This window comes from Hypanus sabinus, chromosome 6 (assembly GCF_030144855.1).
Source record: "Hypanus sabinus isolate sHypSab1 chromosome 6, sHypSab1.hap1, whole genome shotgun sequence".
NCBI lineage: Eukaryota > Metazoa > Chordata > Chondrichthyes > Myliobatiformes > Dasyatidae > Hypanus > Hypanus sabinus.
In genome coordinates, this window is record NC_082711.1 from 57,931,638 (window position 1) to 57,949,730 (window position 18,093).

The window sequence follows — 18,093 nt, forward strand, 5'->3', positions numbered from 1 at the left end:
TTGAGCAAGTAATCAGTGGAAAATAAATGAGATACAATCAGTATCATTAGCACTGACTTATTAAGTACTTAGTGACTCACATAATACATTAACTTACTATCTTAGTTAAGAAGTCACAGTAAATATTTCAGCTGTTTGACAGCAGTGTGCAATATGAATAAGAGCATCTGCCTCCCCCGCCTTGCTGATTCCCAAACACTTGCCCCAGTGGGGATAATGCCAGAAACCTGCAATCTTCTAAAGCAAATAAAAGTTCACAGATTCTCCTTGTGATTTCAAGAGAAACTAAAATGGAGGGCTATTTGGAAGGAAATGTTAGATTGATCTTGGAGTGGGTTAAAAGGTTGGCACAATATTGAGAACCGAAATACTTATACTGTACTGTTTTACGTACTATCAGCTCAATCTCACATTTCATTCCAGGACATTGCCTAACAAGTTTCCTGAGTTTGTTCATTATAGAGGGAATAATTGTCCTTTATACTCACAATTAATAGCACCCTTAAAAATATTGAATGTAACACTTCAAAAAAGTGAACCAAGTTAAAGAATGGCAGTAATACCAGTGCCACGCATTTCCTGTGAGCTCCTAATCAATTTCCACTTATCAGGCACAAGATACAAATTGAATTTACTTTGGAGAATCTACCCCAGAGTCTAAGGCACAAAGGACAATGGGATCCTACTAATGAGGCAGAGCAGGTACCCCATAATGTAGGAAGACAAAGTGCTATGACATGGTTCCTAAAGATGAAGTCTTCAAGCTGGACACTGGTACCTCTCTTAAGTGCATTCCAAAGACACAAGTGTGTTAACCAAATGACCTAATAGAGATTTTAATACCATCGTATAATGCAGATGCGTTCCTATTATTTTTCTTCCTATGAATGAAATAATGGAATTCCTTAAGGGAAAAAATAAAGTATTGCAGTTATTTATGAAAAGGTGAACATACAATAAAAGCTTCTAGAGTCATAGATCCTAGTCTGTGCCGAACCACTTAAACTGTCTAATCTCATTGACCAACCCCAGAACCATAGGCCTCCATACCCTTCCCATCCATGTACTATACTGTACAGATCCAAACTTCTCTTGTTGAAATTGAAATCACATCCACTTGCAGTGGCAGCTCATTCCTTACACTCACCTCCCTTTGAGTGAAGATGTTTGACCTTATGTACCGTTAATTATTTCACCTTTCACCCTTAACCCATGACCTCTAATTGTAATCTCACTCAACGTCAAACGAAAAAGCCTGTCTGCATTTACCTTCTCTGTACCCCTCATCATTTTGTACACCTCTATCAAATCTCCTCTCAATCTTCTATATTTTAAGGAATAAAGTTCTAACCTATTTAATCTTTCCCTATAACTCAGGTCCTTCAGCCCCACAAACATCCTTGTAATCATATTAACATGTTTTCTATAGGTAGCTGACACAAATGCACACAATACTCCAAATTAGGCCTCACTAGCAACTTATACAACTTCAATGTAACATCCCAACTCTTGTACGCAGTATTTTGATTTATGAAGGCCAATGTGCCAAAAGCTTTCTTTATGACCCGATCTATCTGTAGCACCATTTTCAATGAATTATGGACCTGTGTTACCAGATCCCTTTGTTCTACAGCACACTTCAGTGCCCTACCATTCACTGTGTAAGACCTACCCTGGGTAGTCCTCCCAAAGTGTAACACTTCACAGTTGCCTGCATTAAATTCCATCTGCCATTTTTCAGCCCATTTTTCCAGCTGGTCTGGATCCTGCTGCAAGCTTTGATAGACTTCCTTACTGTCCACTGCAATCCCAATCTTGGTGTCATCCATAAATTTTCTGATCCAGTTAACCACATTATCACATTATCATCCAGATCACTGATATAGAAGACAAACAACAGACCAAACACCAATCCCTGTGGCAGTCACAGGTCACAGGTCACAGGCCTCCAATCAAAGAATCAATCATCGACTACCACTCTCTGGGTTCTCCTGCAAAGCCAATGTCAAATCCAATTTACTACCTCATCTTGAATACCAAGTGAATGAACCTTCTTGACCAACCTTGCATGTTGGACCTTGTCATGCGCCTTGTTGAAGTCCATGTAGACAACATCCACTGCCTTGCCTTCATCAACTTTCCTGGTAACATCCTCAAAAAAAAAACTCCATAATATTGGCTAGACATGACCTACCACACATGAAGCCATGCTGATTATCCCTAATCAATTCCCATTGATCCAAATAAAATACTTATGTATCCGGTCTCTTAGAAATACCTTCAATCACTTTCCCACTGCCGATGTCAGGCTCAGCAGCCTATAATTTCCTGGCTTATTCTTTGAGCCTTTTTTAAATAGCATTACTATCCAATCCTCTGGTATCTCACCTGTCATTAAGGAGGATTCCAATATCCCTGCTAGGGCTATTTCAGCAATTGCCTTGCATTGGGTCCGAGGGAACACCTTGTCAGGCCCTGGGGCTCAGCCCACTCTGATTTGCCTTGAGAGCCAACCCTTCCTCCTCTGTGATCCACACAGGATCCATGAACCTGTTGTTGCTGCTTTGCCTCAGTTCCCTAGACTGCGTCTGTCTCCCAATTAAATACAGATTTTAAAAATCCACTTAAGATCTCTCCATGCATTGATTACCATTCTGATCTTCCAGAGGACCAATTTTGACCCTTTCAATCCTTTGGCTCTTAACTTATCTATAGAAGCCCTTTGGATTCTCCTTCATCTTGCCTGCTCGGGCAACCTCATGCCTTCTTTTAGCCCTGCTGATTTCTTTCTTGTGTTCTCTTGCATTTCTTATAGTCCTGAAGTACCTACCTGCCTATACCTGCTATGCACCTCCTCTTTATTTCTTAACCAAAGCCTCAGTATCTCTTGAAAACCAAGGTTCCCTAAACCTGTCATTCTTGCCTTTTATTCTGACAGGCACATACAAAATACATTGTAAGTTCTCCAAAATTAACTCACAAACTTATCAGACCAGCAGTAACAGATGAACGGGAAGAGACTTTGGGAATGAATTTGGCCGTGGTTTGCCCTATTGGGGAAATGGGTCACATTGTGCCTTTTCCATTTTGAAGAAGAGATCACATGGTAATGTCATGCCTGTGTCTTCCTCCTATGGAGAATGAAGCATTTCTCAGTCATCAGAGTAACTGTTGAGCACAGATCTCATCACTGGTCAATCACTCAGCTAGCAATTTCAAACAATTCTTTTTCCTTTGCTTCTTTGTGTATGTTTTAGTCATTTTTCCCTGGTTCAAAAACACTGTAGTCAAGTACTGCCTTGCAGTGTAATCCTAAACGGAGTACCAATTAATGACAGAATAGTCAACAAGAGGATCTCTTTTATGAACTACATTGGAGGAGGAGTTTCAAAGTAATTGAGTGTAACCTGGCAGCTGTGAGAACTTATTGCTCAATCAGTGTTAAGGAAATTCGAAACAAAGAAGAACTTGCAGCTAAATTGTGTTTTCTGCGTCCAATATACAGTACCATACAATCAATAACGAAGCTTTACATTTGAATGTAGTCACTTTGTAATGTAGGAACTGTGGCGGCTAATTTATGCACAGCCAATTCCAATAACTAGCCGTATTCATGCCCAAGTGGTAGTACCAAATTCATTATGTGGTGGAGAAATGGCACCAAAATGGCCTCTTTTGAACAATTCCTCCCCCACCCACTCATGCTGAGCATGATGCCCACATATATTAAACGTATATGCTGTATTAAGACTGCATCCTTCTATTCCTTTCCTATCTGAATACCTGTCCAAATGTTTTTTAAACACTGCAAATGCATATGCCTCCACCACCTGCTCTGTAGTTCATTCCAGATATTCTTCACTTTTACAAAAAAAAAATGCCCCTCAGATCTTCTTTAAATTTCTTTCACCTTCAACCTGCATCTTCTAGTTCTAGACCAAGCAAAAAAAGAAATTCTGGTTATCCACCTTTTCTATGTCCTGTCCATAATGTCACCCCTCAGTGTTCTGTGTTTCAATGAGAATTAACACAGATCATAGACCATTACAGGACAGTACAGGCCTTTTGGTCTACGATGTTGTGCCAACCTTTTAACCTCCTTCTACCTTCCCTCCTACCCAGCTATCCAATCTCTCCTCAGTACTACAGCCCTCCACTCCAGGCAACATCCTGGTGAATCTCTTAAGCACCCTCTCTCTATTGCTTTACAAAGGATTCACAATAATACTGGCATCAGCAATTGCTAATATCCCAGTAATAAATTTAAAAAGCTAATTTATCAATCACCATGTCCAATAATTGTTAAATGGCAATAAACAAAATGAGATGTGATTTTAGCAGTCAAATTAGTTGATTTGTTCATCTCCAAAGTTCCTACTGAAATTAGACAATGGCCTGTTTAGGCTGTACACTTTTATGACTTGTTTATGCTATGGATGACAATGGGTAAAGTTTGTAGTCACAATGAGCTGAAGAGACCCTTCATATGAACTGATCTTATGACATTTAATCTAAATTCTATTTAAAATTCTGCTGTGTCTGTTTCCAAACATATGTTACCAACATCAAGCCTCACTAGACGAAACAAGAGTACATGAACATCAACCATCTCAACACAGCCTTTCCCTTGTGCAGGCAGCACGGTCTTTCACCTTTTACAGGGAATGCAGGGTGAGAGAAACATGCCCAAAATGGTGCACAACACAAACTGACCACAACAGTGGGCAGGAAATAGGTAGAGCCAGGAAATACAGTGGTAGAGCACTGCCATCCTGGCAGTTTGGTGAAGCAGATATTCTGCTGCATAACATGGAAGGCAAAAGGCTTGCTGTGTGTACAACTGAAGGTCACCCTGTTCCAAAGACTACTTGACACGTAGCTGGCAGACATGGCAGTCAGATCTCATGAGTTCTGCAGAACATGCAGAAGATGATGATCCTGTTTTAAGGAAAGGTAAGGCTAGCCAAATGTCCCACATACCAACATTAAGATCCAAGATTCTATATCACGATTTAATGCTTGCTCATATCAAGTTGCCAGAAGTTGAAGTGCTACATCAATACTATACATGTGTATTGTTGGACGGATGTATAGCTGTCATCATTTTGGGTAATATATCAGTGTGATAAAATAATCAGATTCTCTTTCGATCATTTGCTTACAAAGACATAAAAATACTTGCAATACTGAGCAGCAGTCCAAGAGAGAAGAATGAACAGACAAAGCCCACACAGTGATACGACAGTTTCAGCCATGCACCATGCCTGGTTCTATGAAAATGATATGACAGCGTAAAATGCAGCAAAGCCCTCACAAATACATTGGCTGTTTTGATACATCCACTCTGATTTACTCTATGGAAACTTACAATATAATCAACTTTACTTTGATTTCTTCAACATTTTCCTGTAAAAAGTGGTCTGCAGGTGCCTTTAAAAACCCGTATCATTTCTGATCATTAACTATGTCCTAAGTCAGCACTGCTCAAAGGCTTTGAAGCTGTGCCTCACACCTTCATCTCGTGGACTTCCACAATGATATTGTGAGGGTTGCCTGAGTGATCCTCCATGGTATTAAATCATCCCTATTCATTAACTATCTTAAGACGCACTTACTTGCTAGGCTAACAATAATAAAGTTATATCAAGTCTGGAATTACAAGACAAGCTTCAATTCAATAATGAAATGCACTTACACATTTTTACACTACATTTGGGATCCTCGTAATGTCCTGGCACAACGTGTACAAAAAGTATTGAGCTCACTCACCCTATTAGGAGGGTGATAAATGGCAGCACTTTAAGAAATTGCTGCTGGGCTTTCATGCCTCACTCCACCAGTTGTGCACCTGCTCTCCCTATGCACAGCCCTGCTGAATCAGTCCTCTTTGTTTAAACAATAGCTGTTGATTACATCATTTAGTGAACTGCCTTAGACAAGACACTGTACCAGAGTGCGAAGGAGCTGAATCAACATATGTGGTTCAAGTGCCAAGCCCTGTGAAGTAGCCTGGGTTCATTACTGAATCTACTGCTATCAATTCAGCTTTCTCACAGTAATCTACTCAACTTGTTCTCCCAGTGTTTCAAAGCTTGCCGTTGGATCAGTGTAGTGGGTTGAAATTTTAGAGTGTCCAGTCGGCATCCTGCTGAGAGACACAGGGGTTTCAATTCACTTCATCATCTACCCTCAACCAAAACACAATGGTAGTGAAATTCTACCATGCTTGGAAGTAGGTGGAGAAAGAGTGAGAACTATGGGTGACCTGCAGGAACTCAGCAGGTCAGGTCAGGTCAGGAAAGATCCTGATGAATGGTCTCAGCCTGAAATGTCAGCTTTATGTTCCTTTCCTGGCCTGCTAATCTCCTCCAGCAATTTGTGTGTGGGTATTACTCTGGACTTCCAGCATCTGCAGAGTCTCATGTTTATGAGAATTATGGGGATAGCTTGGTCTATGTTAAGGTTAACTGGTTCGAAAGAACCATTAAAATGGGATGAGAGAATGTGGTTTGTGTTGGGGAGGGTGGCTTGGTAGCTAATCAGGGACCATGAGGACACTGGTTAGGAGGAGGAGTATGGATCCTGAGAGAAACATTTTACAGAGAACGCAACAAAAACTGGTGGCAAGCAAAGTAAAGTTATGCCCCCTTTAATTAACAACAAAGTAGTCACCCCACTAGGTAAAGCTTGCTGTGGAGTACAAGCCCTCCAACACATATCGGTCTTGTGCATGATTTCGCAAGAGTATGGCCAAAATTTATATTGCATGCCATTTGTCATCACTACACGTGCCCAGCAGACTCGGTGTACATGTGCATTTTTCACATCTACCTTGAATAAGAGCAAGAACCTGCTTCCATCTTCATAAATTTATATCAGGAGGCTCAAAAGCAACATAATTTCTTGGAGTACTAGAATAAAATTCTTAGTTACAGCAAAACATTTATTCACAATTCAAATTATTGAAGTTTTGAAATTTGGGGTTTCCTTTGAAGTTTGCATCAAAGAAATTAAAGATGAAATTACGGGTGCCACCTGAAGATGTATATGATAGATGAAGGATGGAAAAGAGCACCATACCTTGGATGTTTAAAAAACTTTTATTTTATTAGAAAGTTCATTCTACAGTTTTACAGAATGCTTGGCAGAGCACAGTTTGAATAGTTCTTCGGTTCTGTCACCATATGACAAGAAAGATGTGGCTTTACTGTAGACGGTGCCAACAAGATATTTGAAAATGTTTCCAGGACTGAATTTTCTTTTCTGGTTGATAGGAGTAATTGGAAAGGTAGGAGCTGCTTTCCTCAGAGCAAACTGTGAGGAAATTTAATTAAGCTATATAAAACTATGAGGGATTTAAATATAGTTAACATGTAGTATCTATTTCCCTTAGTTAAAGGAGTAAAAGCTCCCGAGAGAACATAGATTTAAAGAAAATAAGGATTTGCTTTAAATGCCAGAAAAGTTAGAGAATAGAACTCACTGCTTGAAAGAATTAGATCATTTGGTCCATTGTGTTTTTCTGTCCTTCAGTAAGATTATGGCTGATCCTTTACTTGTACTTCCCTGCACTAATCCCACATTCTTTGACTTTCCTAACATCAAAAAATCCACCTTGAATATATGTAGAAATTGCACCAAAATCCTCCAAGATAGAGATTCATAAAGATTGACCACCCATTGTGTAATAATTAACCTTTTATTCTGAGGCTACGACACCTAGCTTTGCCAGCCACAGGTAACATCATTTCCCTATGAACCCTGTCAAGCAAGTATACACATTAATGGAATCACCTTTCAGTCTCAGTTCAAGAGGTCCAATCCGCTTAATTTCTCATCATCTTTAAACCTCAGGAATCATAATACTCAATAAATCCTGGGCACATACTTGAAGAGCCATGGTGTAAAGCAACAGTGAGCCTCTGAGCACAAGATAACCCATCAAACATTGAAAGGCCACCAGAGAGTGGACGTGGAGAGGATGTTTCCCATCATGGTGGAATCCTGGACCAGAGAGCACCACTTCAGAATAAAAGAACAGAGATGAAGAGGAATTTCTTTAGCCAGAGGGTGGTGGCACAGACAGATGGGATAAATGGCCTCCTTCAGTGTCATGAATTTTTAATGATTCTGTATTCTCCAGAAACAGGCTTAGTACTTGGAGCAAATGTCCCAAAGAATAGTAAATTTTATGCAACAGTAATGATTTCCAACTTTTGAACTCTCAAAACCAGTATATTGGCAAGTTGGTTTATTATTGACACGTACCGAGATAGACAATAGGTGCAGAAGTAGACCATTCGGCCCTTCGAGCCTGCACCGCCATTCTGAGATCATGGCTGATCATCTACTATCAATACCCTGTTCCTGCCTTGTCCCCATATCCCTTGATTCCCCTATCCATAAGATACCTATCTAGCTAATTCTTGAAAGCATCCAGAGAATTGGTCTCCACTGCCTTCCGAGGCAGTGCATTCCAGACTCCCACAACAAAGAAGTTTTTCCTTAACTCTGTCCTAAATGACCTACCCCTTATTCTCAAACCATGCCCTCTGGTGCTGGACTCTCCCAGCATCTGGAACATATTTCCTGCCTCTATCTTGTCCAATCCCTTAATAATCTTATAAATTGCAATCAGATCCCCTCTCAATCTCCTTAATTCCAGCGTGTGCAAACTCAGTCTCTCTAACCTCTCTGCGTAAGACAGTCCTGACATCCCAGGAATTAACCTTGTGAATCTACGCTGCACTTCCTCTTCAGCCAGGATGTCCTTCCTTAACCCTGGAGACCAAAACTGTACACAATACTCCAGGTGTGGTCTCACCAGGGCCCAGTACAAATGCAAGAGGATTTCCTTGCTCTTGTACTCAATTCCCTTTGTAATAAACGCCACTAAAATAACTTGATTTGCATGCTGACCATTCAGATCAGTTCATTATGACAGTACATTGAGGTAGTACAGAATAAGTGCAGTGCAGGTACTGTTACGAACCCCGTAACTGGGTCACTTACCAGCAAAGATAGAGAGGTCCGTTGAAGTCTGATGATACTATTTTTAACAGTATTTATTAGTAAAAATACACAAAAATACTATCAATGCAAATATACAGATAATATACGTCGTCAATACTAAGTCTAAAAGTGCGGGTATAATAATAATCAATAAGAAATAAGCTCTATCGTTGTCTAGGGGATAATATATTGTCCGATGGAAATATAAAAGTCACTCAGTTCATGCAGGCTGCAGCCGTTGGGGACCGCTGTGTGGCAATGGTTGGAGAGAGAGAGAGATTTTGAGAAACTTGCCGGCTTTCCTTTTATGATTTCGATCCATCAGAGTCTCGTTGGTGTGGCCGTTCACTTGCGGCCTCTCCTTTAGCTAAAGCCGTTCTTCCATGGCGAGGCCGTCAATCCCAGGCAAGGGAAGGACGCACACGAGCTCCCCACCGGCTGTCGCTATTAAACGCTGTCACGGGATCTCTAGCGTTTCTCCTGGTGCGTCTGAAGGGGTTGTTCCCCAGACCCTCTTTTATCCTTACTCACGGGGTCTCTGATGTCAATCAGGTTGGGATGATGCAATCCCTCAACCAGCCCACTCTGGTCGTCGCCTGAGGGGCTTCAATGAATAGTACAGTACTCAATACACAATTCCATCTCCAAGAGACAATAGCCGTTATCAGTGGCTTTGTTTCGCTGAGGCCAGGACACATTCCAAACCTTGTGGATTCTCTCTCATTTCCTGGGTCCCAGACCCGAATTAATAGCAATCTTGCGATTCTCAAAAAGGAGGGACAACTTTGTACCCTTCGGCCCCTCAGAGTTGTGGCACATTCGTAACAGTACACAGTCAGGTGCAAGGTCACAGTGAAGTAGATTGTGAGGTTGAGCCATCTTAATATATGATGGAAACATTCAATAGTCTTATAAGCTGTCTTTCAGCCTAGTGGTTCATGCTTTTGCATCTTCTGCTCCGGGGCAGAAGAGGGACTTTCCAGGATGGGTGGGATCTTTGATGCCAGGAGGCTGGCTTCTGTGATGTACTCAACTGTATATTCAGTTCCTTGCAGTCACAGAAGAGCAGCTGTTGTACCAAGCCATAACGCATCTGATAGGATGTTTTCTATGGCGCATTGGTAAAAATCAGTGAGGGTGAAAGGCAGCATACCAAATTGCTTTAGCCTCCCAATGAAGTAGCAGTAGTAGTGAAGTAGTAATGAAGTAGTGGCTGTGGCGACAATGTGGTTGGAGCAGGACAGGTTCACTCCTAGGAACTTAACTTTCAATTTCCTCAATCTCTGCACTGTTGATGTAGACAGAAGCATGAGCACCACCCTGTTCCTGAAGTTAAAGACCAGTTCTTCTGTTTTGCTGACATTGAGAGAAAGGCTGTCATCACGACACCTGGTCACTAGGTTATCCAGCTTCTTCCTGTATTCTGACTCATGGTTATTTGAACTACAGCCCACTATCATGGTATCATCTGCAAACTTGCCTGTGGAGTCAGAGCAGAATCTGACCACTCAGTCATGAGTGTATAGCAAGTTGAAGACACAACCCTGTGGGCGGGCAGTGTTGAGAATAATCGTGGCGGAGGTATTGTTACTGCTTATCTTTCCCAATAGTAGTCTGTTGGTCAGGAAGTTAAGGATCCAGTTGCAAAGGTAGTTGTTGAATCCCAGGTTTAGGAGTTAGGCATTTACTTTTATAAGTCTACTTTGAATTACAGTATTGAAGATGGAGGTGTAGTCAATCACCAGTAGTCTAGCATAAGTGTTTTTACTATCCAGATGCTTCAGAAATGAGTATAGGGCAGAGGAGATGGCATCTGCCGTAGACCTGTATCGGCACTAAGCAAATTCCAATGGGTTGAGGTAGCCTGAGCAGGTGGAGTTGATGTGCATCATGAGCAGCTACTCAAAGCACTTCATGATGCCAGATGTCAATGTCACCTGGTGGAAGTCATTAAGGTATATTACCTTGTCTTAAGCACCAGAATGATGGTGGTCTTCCTGAAGCTGGTGGGAACCTCAGTCTGAAATAGGGAGAAGTTAAAAATGTCTGCAAACAACATTGCTAGCTGATCTGCACAGAACTCAAGGACAGGAATAGAGATACTATCTGGGCCCTTAAAATTTGGCGCTTGCAAGAACAGCTCTATTGCTGTGCAATAAAAATATTCAAGGATTCACCAGTACCCACTCAATTTTACAAATAAAATCCAGAAGATACATAAAACATTAACTCTTTGTTCCTACTCCACAGATACTGCCTGGTCTGATGTATATGACCAGCATATTCAATATTTATTTCAAATTTCCAGCACCGGCAGTGATTTTCCTTAAGAAAAAAAATATATTCCCTTCTATCAAAACAGAACAATACTGATTGTTCAGTTTGTAGTATGCAAAGGCCTAAAATATTGAACCAAAAAAAAGTTGTGACATATAAGTACTCACTTCCTGGAAATGGGAAGAGACACACAGAAGGGCATATGGTATGTTGCCTTCACTGGCAGATGGACTGAGTGCAAGAGTTGGGACGTCCTGTTACTGTTTTAAAAGAAACACGTTGATGAGGCGGCACTTGGACTACTGTGGTCACAAAGTTACAGGAAAAGCCTGATTAAGGTGCAGAAAGGCTTACAAGGATGTTGCCTGATTTGAAGGGTTTGATTATAAAGACAAACTGCATAGCCTTTCGTTCCTGGAACAAAGGAGACAGAGGGGTAACACAATAGAGACATATACAGATAAAGATCAATAGTCAGGGTCTGTTTCCTTTGGCATGGGTCTCTAAATCAAGAGGCATATATTTAAGGTCAGAGGGAGGAGGGTTAAAGATGGTCTGAAGGAGAAATTTTTCCTCACAAAGTACTTGTTATCTAGAATCAGTTGCCAAGGGTGATAATAGAGGGAGAAACGGTTAAAATATTTAAGCCATCTTGACAGGTACTTGAATGAGTGGGGCATAGAGAGATATGGAATCAATGTAGGAAGTGGGATTAGTATTTATAGGCATGATGGGCAGCATAAACATGTTGGACCAAATGGCCTGTTTCAATTCTGCACAACTCTACCATAACTCTCACATATTCATTATATTGAACTTTATTATCTCTGATTTATAATCCATATAGGAAGAAAATTGATAAGTTTTATACCGTACAGCAACTAGGGACGTACTGTAGCGATGTACCACATACAGAGCTAGAGACGACACACAGTCGGTAAGCCGTTTCGAGACTAGTTTTTTCAAACTTTGCGGCGCTGGCATTTATTCCCTAGCGCCCGCCCTCTCCGGGCGGAAATGACGTCAGAGGTGCATTACCAAAGTCTCCCCCCGCAAGCTGGCTATTAGTGAGCCGGATCGCCTGCGCAGAAAGTGGGTCGCCACATAAACCCCCACCCCAAAACTGGCGATACACACCCCCCCCCAATGTCCAGAGTCTGGATCAGCCTCTGTTTGGGAGGTCTGCCTCTGCCCCACGGTGCTTGAACCTCAACCGGCTGCGCCAAGTCCACATGGGCTGGTTTGAATCGGTCCACCATGAAAACCTCCTCTCTCCCCCCTATGTCCAGAACGTACGTGGACCCGTTGCTGTTGATCACCTTGAACGACCCCTCGTACGGCCGCTGTAGCGGTGCCTGGTGTCCATCCCTTCATACAAACACAAACTTACAGTCCTGCTGGTCTTTGGGTACATGGGTTGGTGTCCGTCCGTGCTGTGAAGTCGGTACGGGGGCCAGGTTGCCGAGCCTTTCGCGTAGTCTGTCCAGGACTGCTGCAGGTTCTTCCTCTTGCCCCTTTGAGGCTGGTATGAACTCTCTGGGACGGCCAGGGGTGCGCTGTACACCAACTCGGCCGACAAGGCGCACAGATCCTCTTTGGGGGCTATGCGAATTCCAAGCAGGACCCAGGGAAGCTCGTCCATCCAGAGGTCCTCTCAGGCGGGCCATGAGAGCCGACTTCAAATGACAGTGGAAGCGTTCCACTAGTCCGTTTGACTGGGGGTAGTAGGCAGTAGTGTGGTGTAGCTGCGTTCCCAATAGGCTGGCCACAGCCGACCACAGGCTGGAGGTGAACTGGGTGCCTCTGTCGGAGGTAATGTGGGCCGGTACCCCGAAGCGTGCTACCCAGGTTGCAATCAGTGCTCGGGCGCAGGAATCGGCAGATGTGTCGGTGAGCGGGACCGCCTCTGGCCACCTTGTGAACCAGTCCACCATAGTTAGGAGGCACCGCGCTCCTCGGGAAACTGATAGGGGGCTCATGATATCCACATGAATGCTGCGGCGGGGCTTTAGTGTGCCGCTGCACCTTGGCTGTTTGGCACTGTGCACATGTTCTGGCCCATTCACTGACATGCTTGCAAAGTCCGTGCCACGCGAACTTGCTTGAGACCAGCTGGACTGTTGTCTTGATAGATGGGTGCGCCAAACCGTGTATGGAGTTGAAATCTTGCCGCCTCCAGGCTGCCGGGACGATGGGGCGAGGTTAGCCGGTAGCCACGTCGCACAGGAGGGTCCTCTCACCTCAGCCTACGAGAAAGTCCTGCAGCTGCAAACCCGAGACTGCGGTCCTGTAGCTGGGCATCTCATCGTCTGCCTGCTGCGCCTCTGCCAGTGCTGCATAGTCCACCCCAGGGACAGGGCCTGGACAGCTGGTCTGGAGAGTGCGTCCGCCACGACGCTGTCCTTTCCCGAGACATGCTGGATGTCTGTCGTGTACTCAGAGATTTAGGACAGATGTTGCTGCTGACAAGCCGACCAGGGATTGGACACCTTTGTGAACGCAAAGGTCAACGGTTTGTGGTCCATGAACGCGGCGAACTGCCTGCCTTCTAAGAAGTACCTGAAATGCCGGATTGCCAGATACATTGCCAACAGCTCCCGGTCGAAAGCACTGTACTTGAGTTCGGGTGGTCGTAAGTGCTTGCTGAAGAACGCCAAGGGTTGCCAGCGCCCCTCGATGAGCTGCTCCAGCACCCCACCGACTGCTGTGTCAGATGCGTCCACCGTGAGTGTGGTCGAAACATCCGTTCTGGGGTGCACCAGCATCGCAGCATCTCCCAAGGCTTCCTTGGCTTTAACGAAAGTGGCCGCGGCCTCCTCGTCCCAAGTAATGTCCTTGCCTTTACCCGACATCAGGGTGTACAAAGGGCACATGATACAGGCTGCAGAGGGGAGGAAACGGTGGTAGAAGTTCACCATACCAACAAACTCCTGTAGGCCTTTGACCGTGTTGGGCCGGGCAAAGTGGCGGATCGCGTCTACCTTCGCGGGCAGAGGCGTTGCCCCGACTTTGATAATCCTGTGGCCCAGGAAGTCGATGGTATCGAGACCGAACTGGCATTTGGCCGGGTTGATCATGAGGCCGAAATCACTCAGGTGGGAGTAGAGCTGGCGGAGGTGGGACAGATGCTCCTGGCAACTACTGCTGGCTATAAGGATGTCGTCCAAATAGATGAACGCAAAGTCCAGGTCGCGTCCCACCACATCCATTAGCTGCTGGAACGTCCGTGCGGCATTCTTCAGGCCAAACGGCATTCGGAGGAACTTGAAAAGGCCAAACGGTGAAAAGTGCTGTTTTGGGGATGTCTTCAGGGTGCACCGGGATTTGATGGTATCCCCAAACGAGGTCTACTTTGGAAAAGATTCTTGCCCCATGCAGGTTTGCTGCAAAGTCCTGTATGTGTGGCATGGGGTAGCGGTCTGGAGTTGTAGCCTCGTTCAGTCTGCGGTAGTCGCCGCATGGTCTCCAAACCCCAGCTGCTTTGGGCACCATGTGCAGGGGGGAGGCCCATGGGCTGTCGGACCTCTGTATGATCCCCAATTCCTCCATCCTCTTGAACTCCTCCTTCGCCAGGCGGAGCTTTTCCAGGGGGAGCCTTCATGCGCGGGCGTGGAGGGGTGGTCCCTTGGTCGGAATGTGGTGCTGAACCCTGTGTCTGGGCATGGCTGCCGTGAACCGTGGTGCCAGAATCGATGGAAAGTCCGCCAGGATTCTCGTGAATTCGTTGTCCGACAACGTGATGGAGTCCAGGTGTGGGGCCGGCAACTTGGCTTCACCCAGGGAGAACGTCTGGAAAGTCTCGGCATGTACCAGTCTTTTCCCTTGGAACTCGACCAGCAGGCTGTGAGCTCGCAAGAAGTCTGCCCCCAGGAGTGGTTGGGCCACGGCGGCCAGTGTGAAGTCCCACGTGAACCGGCTGGCGCCGAACTGCAGCTGCACTGTGCAGGTGCCGTAGGTCCGTATCGTGCTGCCATTTGTGGCCCTCAGGGTGGGTCCTGGCTTCCTGTTGCGGGTGTCATACCCCGTTGGGGGCAAGACGCTGATTTCCGCTCCGGTGTCAACCAAGAAGCGGCGTCCCGACTGTTTGTCCCAGACGTACAAGAGGCTGTCCTGGTGGCGAGCTGCCATAGTCATTAGCGGCAGCTGGCCCTGGCCCTTGCAGGGCAGGCGACAACAGCAGGCTTTTGTGCCCCACTGCTGGTGGTAGAAACACTACTGTTCACTGGCCTCCTCACTCCTGCCTCTGTGTTGTGTGCACCCCCTGCCAGGCCTGGTCTGGTCCGCTGTTGGGCACGTGGCCTGGTAATCTGACCGACGGATGCCACGCTCTCCCTCTTGGCTTTCCACAGCACGTCTGCCCGGACCGCCACCTTCCGGGGGGTCACTGAAATCTGCATCGGCCAGTACCAGATGTATGTCCTTGGGCAGTTGCTCTAGGAACGCTTGCTCGAACATGAGGCAGGGCTTGTGTCCGTCAGCCAGGGCCAGCATCTCGCTCATCAATGCTGACGGCAGTCTTTCTCCCAAACCGTCCAGGTGAAGCAGGCGGGCAGAGGTGCATTACCAAAGTCTCTCCCCGCGCACTGGCTATTTGTGAACTGGTTCGCCTGCGCAGAAAGTGGGTCGCCACAGTACAACAATAAAACACAGGAGCAGAATTAAGGCATTCGGTCTGCTCCTGCTAGTCCATTGTGGAATATTTATTATCCTTCTCAACCCCATTCCCCTGCCTTCTCCCTGCAAACTTTGACATCCTTACTGATCAAGAACCCATTAAGCTCTGCTCTAAACTTCTGGAAACGGGGGAAAGTTAAGCTAAACGGTGACTCCTTTGCTTGCATCTTCAGAAACAGCTGTATTTCCATCTTTAATGTTTTTATTTTTCCCTTTCAGGGTTCTTTCGAAGACCCTGACCTGAAGTTACACACTGACTTCGGTTCTTTGTGGGAATGGGACCTGTTCTCGGGGTTCCATAACTGACTGTTGTTCGGCCCACCTTCTGTCTGAGAGCCCAGCTTGAATTTGGAAGCCTAAGGTCTCGGGGCTCTGGAGGGGGCGAATCGAGGGTCAGTGTCACAGCAGGTGACCCTTCTGTCATCAGGGGAGTCAGGATATCTGCTGTGGGCCCAGAGACCCAAGGTCTTTGCAATCTTCGGGCACAGAGCTTGGAAAAAGCAACATAACAGACTTTTGGCATCATAAACCAGTGAGTTGTTTGTTACGTCTCCCCACTCGCTGGTGAAAAACAGAGACATCTTTTTCTCCCTTATTAGGGGGAGAGAGAATCTGTGGTATGTCGTATACCAGACAAAATGCGAAGTCTTTGAGGTATCTGCAAGGCTCTTGGTGTGTCTTTGTTCACACTGAGTCCTCGGTGAGATTGCTGAAGCTTGCGTATCTTTGCCGGTGGAGGGAGAGGGGATTGTTACTTGCTGCCACTTATGTACGGGAGGGAGGGGAACGGGGTGGGGGGGTACATAGGGGTTCTTACATTTATCTGTTGTTCATTCTTTGGGGCTCATCTATGTTTTCATGAATGCTTGCGAAGAAAAAGCATTTCAGGATGTATATTGTATAACTTCTCTGACATTAAATTGGACCTTTGAACCTTTGAAGTATACCCAATGACTTGGCCTCCACAGCCACCTGTGGCAGTGAATTCCACATCTTCACCACACTCTGGCTAAAGAAATCCCTCCTCATCTCTGTTCTAAGTGGACCTCCATCTATTCTGAGGTTGTGCCCTCCAGTCCTACACTCCCTCCATCATAGAAAACATCATCTCCACATCCACTCTATCTAGGCCTATCAATACTTGACAGGTTTCAATGACATCCCCCCTCATTCTTCTGACCTCCAATAAGTACAAGCCCAAAGTCATCCAGCACTCCTCATACCATAACCCTTTCATTTCCGGAAGCATTCTTGTGAACCTCCTCTGGGCCCTCAACAAATCCAGAACGTCTTTTCTTAGATAAGGGACCCAAAACTGCTCACAATTCTCCAAATATGTTCTGATCAATGCATTATAATGCCTCAGCATTACAATTTTGCTTTTATATTCTAGTGTTCTTGAAATTAATGCTAACATTGCATTTGTCTTTCTAACCATTGACTCAACCTGACAAACAATATACAATGTAAAGTGGTCACAATATCAACCCATGCGGAACACCACTAGTCACCAGCAGTCCATAATTTCTGATCCTCTTTATTCCCTCTTTTTGTCTCCTGCCAGTTAGCCTATCTTCTAACCATGCATTCCTGTAATATCATGTTCTCTTATATTCTTAAGTAGCCTCATGTGCAGCACCTTGTCAACGTACCTATGCAGAACCCCACGCAAATACCCCCTGAATATTTGCCACATTTCCCTGAGAACATCTGCTCCCAATTTACGTTTCTAAGTTCCTGCCCGGTAGCTCCGTATTTCCCCTTTCTCCAATTAAATATTTCCCTAACTTGTCTGTTCCTATCCCTCTCCAATGCTATGGTAAAGGTGATAGAATTGTGATCACTATCTCCAAAATGCTCTCCCACTGAGAGACCTGACATCTGACCAGGTTTATTTGCCAATACCAGATCATGTATAGCCTCTCCCCTTGCAGGCTTATCTACATATTGTGTCAAGACACCTTCCTGAACACACCTAACAAACTCCACCCCATCTGAATCCCTTGCTGTGGGGAGATGCCAATCAATATTTGGGAAGTTAAAATGTCCTACCATGACAACCATGTTATTATTACACCTTTCCAGAATCTGTCTCCCTATCTGCTTCTCAATGTCCCTGTTACAATTGGG

General features: G+C 45.0%; 1 protein-coding gene across 4 annotated transcripts in view; it reads right to left on the reverse strand.

Annotated features, from left to right (window-relative positions):
• adam22 (ADAM metallopeptidase domain 22) overlaps positions 1 to 18,093 on the reverse strand; it is a 337,659-nt gene that overhangs the window by 196,613 nt on the left and 122,953 nt on the right. The window lies entirely within an intron of this gene.